Below are 7024 nucleotides of genomic sequence, written 5' to 3'. Positions count from 1 at the left end.
TTGTCGTCGTTCTCTAGTATTTCTGTAATGAACATGGTTCACTTGTGTAAAAATAATACTTTTTCATAGCGCTTTCCTGCTGTGACCCACTTATGACCTACGCTGGCTTATTCCACTACGTGCCCCGGCTGGCTCTGATGTGTGTGTATGTGTGACGGTAGTAAATACACACTACTGGAGGACCCACAGGGACCAGGGATTGGGCCAGGGATGCATCTTGGCCTTCTTGAATTTCAGATCCAATGGAAGGGACAGACACCAAGCAAATCCTGCAAACCACTGTGGGCCAGAGCTGTTGGGGGGTGCAGAGCACCCTGCCCAGCTGTGCAGTGCCAGGGGCTCCGGGGAGGCATTCCTGGGAGTGTTCCGTAAGGTGCATTACAGGGCCACCTTGCCTCCCCCCCAGACCAAGCATCTAGGGGCGCATACTGTGGTTTATCAGCCTTCTCAGACCACAGAACTCAGACACCTTCCAACAGAGGCTGGGGCTGGCCAGCTTCTAACATGACACCGAGCCTGGCACCTGGGACTCTCCATAACACTCAGTTAAATACCGCAGAGCTGGGACTTCCCTGGTGGTCCAGTGGCTAAGACTCTGAGCTCCCAAAGCAGGAGGGCCCAGGTTCAATTCCTGGTCAGGGAACTAGATCCCACATACTCAGGCTAAGAATTCACATGATTCAACTAAAGATCCCACATCCTACAACGAAGATGGAAGATCCTGCATGCTACAACCAAGACCCTAGCCAAATTGAAAGAGAAAATAAAAAAACCCTCAGAGCTCTGAAGCCAGCAGAACTGGGTGTAAATCAGACAACGACTGAACCTCAGTTTCCTCATCTGTGAATTGGGTAGAACCACGGTTCCTAACTCCTGAGGATTCAGTGAAGTAAAACAGGCAATGCATAATGAACACAGGGCTTGGAGCAAGCATTCCATGGATGGTACCATTTATTATTTATTCTTAACATTATTATATCAGGGCCTCGGCTGATGAAAGGACCAGACATCAGCTCCACCCTGTTCTTCAAGACAGGGTTGGAAGGGGATCAGAAAGAAAGCATTTTCCCAACCTGGCTATGGACAGAGGGCTGGGCAGCTGCTGGCAGGAGATGTGACCTAGATATTTTCAAGGTTCACCTCCCTTTGTCCCCTCTTCCTACCTGTCCAGTCTCCAAGCGTTCGGCCCCAGACATTTTTCCCCTTAGATGGCAGCTCATTTCCTAAGAGGAAATTGCCGTCTGTGCATCTATGACCCCCACCCTTCAAGAAAAATTGAGGTGACCTGAACAGGTCTGAGAACTGGCGTCTCCCTACCTGGCCCCGTATGCCTCTTTGTCAGCCAAGAATCTCGTTTTCCTCCCCAGAATGTATCACAAGGCTGGTCCCGAAGGAAAGGAGCTGGACTCGGAGTCAGAATTCCTGGCTTTCAACCTGGCTCGGCTGTAAGACGACAGGCAAGTCCTCTCATCTCTGAGTCTGCCTTTCTGAAGGCAGACTACACTGGTCTTGGCTCAGACAACCCCAGCATTGGCTACCTCCCACCTCCCAGCCTGGAGAGATTTCCCTTTCAGGCCCCTGTGCCTTTGCAAAGGCCACCACACCTTCCAAAGAATGCTTTCCCCAGGCAAGGTTGTCTCCTCCACCCCTAAACAAGATTCCACCCACCTTTGCCTGAGAATCACCCCTAAACAACCTTATGCTCCCAGATGAAGAGCCCCAACATCTAAGGGGTGGCCATCCCCTCTAAGACCGTCTCTGCATGGGTGGGCAAGCAACACTCCTAGGCTGGATCTCCAGACCCCTGGGATTACCATGTACTTGGGCAAGTCCCCTGTGCCTGAGACTGCCTCTTCTGAGGGCTTGGTTGACCAGCAGGCTGGAGTCATTCCATCCTTCAGAGAACGCATAATCTGAGTGATGTGCCAAGGTGTGGATCAGGGGGCCAGGGGTGCAAAATCGGGTAAAGCCCAGCCCAGTGTCCAAGGAGCTCCCAGCCTGGGGCAGGAGGACAGGAAAGCAGATCATTCCAACACATCGTAGCTTTCCAGGCAGAAAGGGCGCAGTGGACAGGCGGAAGCACAGGAGAAGCGGTGGGAAGGGGAACGGTGGCTTGGTCGTGAGGGTGCACAGGTGAGGGCGGGGGCTGTGGAGGAGGCGGGTGCTGATGGTCCAGACGTTCGCTCCTGAGAAACCGGAGGAAGGGTGTGAAGCAGGGAGTGAGCTGCATTTCGCAGCGATGCCTCTGGCTGCCGCGGGGAAGACGGGCTGTTGGCGGGGAGAAGGACCAGGGAGATCAATGTAGAGGGAGAAGGCAGAGGCCTCAAGGGGCTGGGGGCAGTGGGGGTATGCAGATGCATATGGACTCAGGGGAGACTTGGAAGGTAAACTGTCTACACCTTGGGGATAGTTGTTAGGGTCTGGGGGGTGATGGGAGGAAGGAGTCCTGGGCAGGCTCTAGGACCCTCTATTCAGGAGACGAGCAGCGACCCCCAGAGGAGATGGAGGAGGGAAGGGAGGGGACGGTGGGTTCAGTTTGGAGTGTGTTAAGCTCGAGACATCAGCTGTCCACAGCTAAACACAGCAGACGCTCCAGAACAAACACGAAGACGCTGACATCATCGTCATCAGATGACTCAGTAGATGAAGGATGGGCGTATGCAAGAGGAGACTGGGACAGGGGGTCCGTGAAGAGTCTGGAATCTGGGCATCTAAGCCCCCAAGACTGGCCAGGAGGCCCCGCTTTCAACCAGAGACCTTGGCTCACCTGGGCTGAGTTGGGTTGCCTGTGTCACGGGGCGAGTCCCTTTAGTTCTCTGAGCCTCCTGGGGTTGCTAAGGAGGATCAGAAGTAAAATGGGGGGTGTGTGAGAGGGAAAAAGAAACTTTCTCAGGGGCGTCGTGGAAAACGCTGGGTGAATCGTGCTGGGTACAGTTATCAGTGTTGTCAGTGACCCCCCTCCCAGGTGCCAGGCCTGTGCCCACCCAGCCAGGCTGCAGCCCAGCGGCCCCCTGGTGCCCCAGCACCCTTGGCTTTGCTCCACGGAGACCCTCCTCAGCCTCCCCGATGACGACGCTCCCCAGAGACGCCAGAGCCTCCATTTGCGAGGAACTGGAGGAAAATCAATGTGAACAATGTAGTCAAAACAGTGTCGGCAGGCGTTGGGCCGGCCGGAGTGAACATTACCGGGGACTCAATCGTGCCCCTTATCTGGCAGTTTGTTCTCGAAAGGGAGCTCTAGCCTCGCTGCGAACCCAATAAGTCTTTCAGTTTGACTTGAAACCCTACATTTTTCCTCTTTAGAAAAATGTCACCAACATTCTTCTGTTTCATTACTCTTGGTCTCCGAGGCTCTGGCCACAGGGAAATTGTTAGCGGAGGGAGGCGGCTGGCAACCGCTGGCCACCGTGGGATCTGGCCCCAGCTGGCGGGCCGGTCCCTGATGGACGTGGGCTTCTTCACCCTGACTGTCACCCTGCTTGGGCTGGCAACCCCCACCCAGCTGTAGAGCCCTGCTGTACTCCCACCTCCCTGTAATAAGCCCAGCTGAAGCCCCCCAGAGGCCCGGGCCTTCGGGCCAGTGGACATCAGCTTTCCCTTCCGCCCAGCCCTGACCACGTCTTGCCAAACCTATCTGTCTGTCTCCATCTCTGCCTCTTTTTTCATTCGTTTCTCCACTTGTGTATTCAACAAATATGCATTGAGCACTTGGGCTAAGTCACTTGCGTCGTGTCCGACTGTGTGAGAACCTATGAAGCCCACCAGGCTCCTCTGTCCATGGGATTCTCCAGGCAGGAATACTGGAGTGGATTGCCATCCCTCCTCCAGGGGATCTTCCCAACTCAGGGATCGAACCTGAGTCTCTTATGACTCCTGCATTGGCAGGTGGGTTCTTAACCACTAGCACCACCCGGGAAACCCACTGAGCATTTAGTACTTGTCAGACACTTTGAAGAAGATGCGATGCAGGAAACCTGGGTTTAATTCCTGGGTCGGGAAGATCCACTGGAGAAGGGATAGGCTACCCACTCCAGTATTCTTGGGCTTCCCTTGTGGCTCAGCTGGTAAAGAATCTGCCTACAATGTGGGAGACCTGGGTTCGATCCCTGAGTTGGGAAGATCCCCTGGAGAAGGGAACGGCTACCCACTCCAGTATTCTGGCCTGAAGAATTCCATGGACTGTATAGTCTATGGGGTCACAAAGAGTCGGACACGACTGAGCAACTTTCACTTTCAAGAAGCTGAGGCTATGCAGCGAGTAAGACCAGGTCCCTGTGGTTCTGAGACAGGCAGTAAACGAAGAAGCAAATGCATATATGAAGTGGATTATATTTTCCAAAGAGGGTCACACAATCTCCTCTGTCTCTTAAGAGGTGAGTCTTTTGTCTCCTTTCTCCCTGAAACTGGGCAGGCCTTCGTGACGGCCTGACCTACAGAGTAGGGCTGAAGTTTTGCTGTGTCACTTCCAAGGTGGGGTCATAGCAGCATCACAAGTTGCACCGAGTTCTTTGGGGAGACTCGTCCTGGGGTCCAGCCACGATGCTAGGAGGAAGCCCAAGCAGTTCGTGGAGGACCCCACATGGAGGGGAGGAGAAGTTCCCAGACAACAGTCATCCGGTCAGACACAGTCATTGGTCAGAGTGAGCAAGCTTGGACGGAAGGAAACTTCCAGTCTCCAAACTATTGTAGCCAACCCCATGTAGAGCACACAGGTGTCTTTTCTGCTGAGTCCTACCCAGAGGACAAAGTTGGGAGCCAAATAAATGATCCTTGCTGTTTTAAACCACTCAGTTATGGGTGGTTTGTTACACAGTTGCAGATAATGAGAGCAGTCTATGAAATAATGAGTGGAGGGTGGTGGTGAGTGCTAGAAAGAAGAATCGGACTGACCCAGGAGATAAGGAGAGTCAGGATGAGAAGCAGGGGGAGGTGGGGCCTGGCAAAGCTGAACCTTCATTCCAGCCCTGCCTGGTCCCGGTGGCCAAGATATGTTAACCAACCCCACGGACATGCTGGGGACATGTCAGCCGAGGAAGGAGGAGCTTACAAGTAGTTTCACTCCCAGAATGCAAATTCCCAAAAAGCCCCCAGCCTTGGCTTGCATATTCCCAGAGATGGGGCGATCACTCCCCAGCCCAGACAGCCCTGCTGGAACAGGCTGTGGGAATGAGCTCCTTTCCACCAAGGGAGCCCGGCCTCCCTGCACTGCCCTCTGGGGCCTTGTGAACACAAGACAGGGACACATGTCCCCCTGACCACCTCCAGCTCCACCCACATCCATGGTGGTCCTTAGAGAACAGAGCTGGGACAACCACTGGAAGCTATGAGTGTGTTCAGGAAGGGATGGAGTCACAGTCAGGGAGGACATTTGTCATCACTTGGGGGTGGAGGTGACGGAGGTCACATGGTGGGAGTGTAAGCAGAATAGAGTTTCTGAGCCTCAGTCACCACGATTTGGCTGAAATTGTAGCAGAACCATGCCTACATGGTCACAAGTTCTTTTGTGGGAACAGCTCACCAAGGGGGTCCTGAGCTCTACCTCACCCCTAAATAGGAACAACTCCCAAAATAAATGCTTTGGAGTTATGAAGACCTAGAGTTTGAGTCCCTCCTAAGGGACACGCACTTCCTGTGTGACCTCAGGCAAGTCACCGACCCTCTCTGAGCAGTCAATACCAAAATGACAAGTGTGTGCTTGTGGCCTCCAGCAGCTTTTCCAAACGTCACCAGTTTGTGTATCTGCAAGTTAATTTCTGCCCTCTCCCTCCTTCCTATCTGAGGTGACCTACTTAGTATTTTTTCTCTAAATTGATCTCCTCCTTCTGCAGAAATAAACATTTTTAAAGAAACTTTTAATCACCACCTTAAATAGGAAATGAACATTAAATGCCATAAATCAAAAGGTACCCTAAAAATGAAAAAAAAAAAAAAACAATGCTGGTGAGTTAGAGACAAACCCTGCTGCCCTCTCTGCCCTCCCCCTCAACAAGGCTTTTCAAAGAGAGATTAGCAAACCTTTGAAAGAAATGTTAAAGACACATTAGCACCCAACAGGGACTCTCTCTGGTGTTAAGGGAAGGTTGCAGGAAACCACTTTCTCATCACTGGTTTGGGAAGCAGCTGCACCCCTCCTGGCCAGGGCAGGTGGTCCAGCCTTTGGAAGCCCTGAGGTCCTGACCTACGGTGACAGAGGCAGGGAGCAGCTGATCTAAGGGGTCACAATAATGGCTTTTTGCCCCAACCTCCCCCTCCCAACAGTCCAAGCAGGGGCAGAAGGTCCCCAAGCTGCAGAAATCAAGAATGACTTCCTGGGGACAGTGGGGATGTATCACCCTATGGATGGCGATTGGCCACACAGGCACTGGCCACCAGTCAGCATGGCTACAGCCCAGCTCCAGGAGAACAAGGGGGCAGCGGAAGCTCTGGATAGGGGCAAGCCTGGGGGACCGCGAGGGGCTGACCCTGGCACGCACCTCCCACCCCAACCCCCCACCTAGGCACTCACTGGGGCTTGGTTTACCCAGCTCCTTTGTTAACAGGATGTGTCTCTCATTCCTCTTTGAAACTCAGTTCTCTCCCCCTCAGTTTCCCTTCTGCACAGAACCAATTTATCCGTCAGGCACGGTGGTGATCTCAGGTGGTCTCGGCCTGAAACGGCATGGAGCGGGGCTTGGGTTCCCAGCCAGAGACTGAGGCCAGGTCCCGGCGGTAAAAGCACCAGACCCTAGCCACAAGACCAGGGGTCAGCGACCAGGGCCCTGGCCCTTCGGCTTTGTGGATAAGAATTCTCACCAAGACGGAAGGTACTGAAACAAGTAAAGTGTTTCTTAAGAGGGAAAAAGAGAACAGTGCGTGTGGATAGACACGCACAGGCAGACTTGGAGAATTCCTGAGTCGCACCCTCGTGGCAGTTTAAATTACTTTTACTGGGTATTTCTTCCGGGTTTTCCTTGGCCAATCATTTTGATTTGCCTGGTTCACAGTCCGTATTTGGTATAGCTCACAATCCTCCCAAGTCAAGATG

At 53.2% G+C, this 7024-nt stretch overlaps 1 non-coding gene across 1 annotated transcript; it reads left to right on the top strand.

The window, feature by feature from the left end:
• Positions 1-569: 569 nt before the first annotated feature.
• Positions 570-643, top strand: TRNAW-CCA (transfer RNA tryptophan (anticodon CCA)). Its single transcript has one exon. It is a non-coding gene; the product is annotated as a tRNA-Trp (tRNA).
• The last annotated feature ends 6381 nt before the right edge of the window (positions 644-7024 follow it).

The sequence above is a fragment of the Bos mutus genome, chromosome 17 (assembly GCF_027580195.1).
Source record: "Bos mutus isolate GX-2022 chromosome 17, NWIPB_WYAK_1.1, whole genome shotgun sequence".
In the NCBI taxonomy this organism is placed as follows: Eukaryota; Metazoa; Chordata; class Mammalia; order Artiodactyla; family Bovidae; genus Bos; species Bos mutus.
This window is presented reverse-complemented; position numbering and strand designations above follow the sequence as displayed.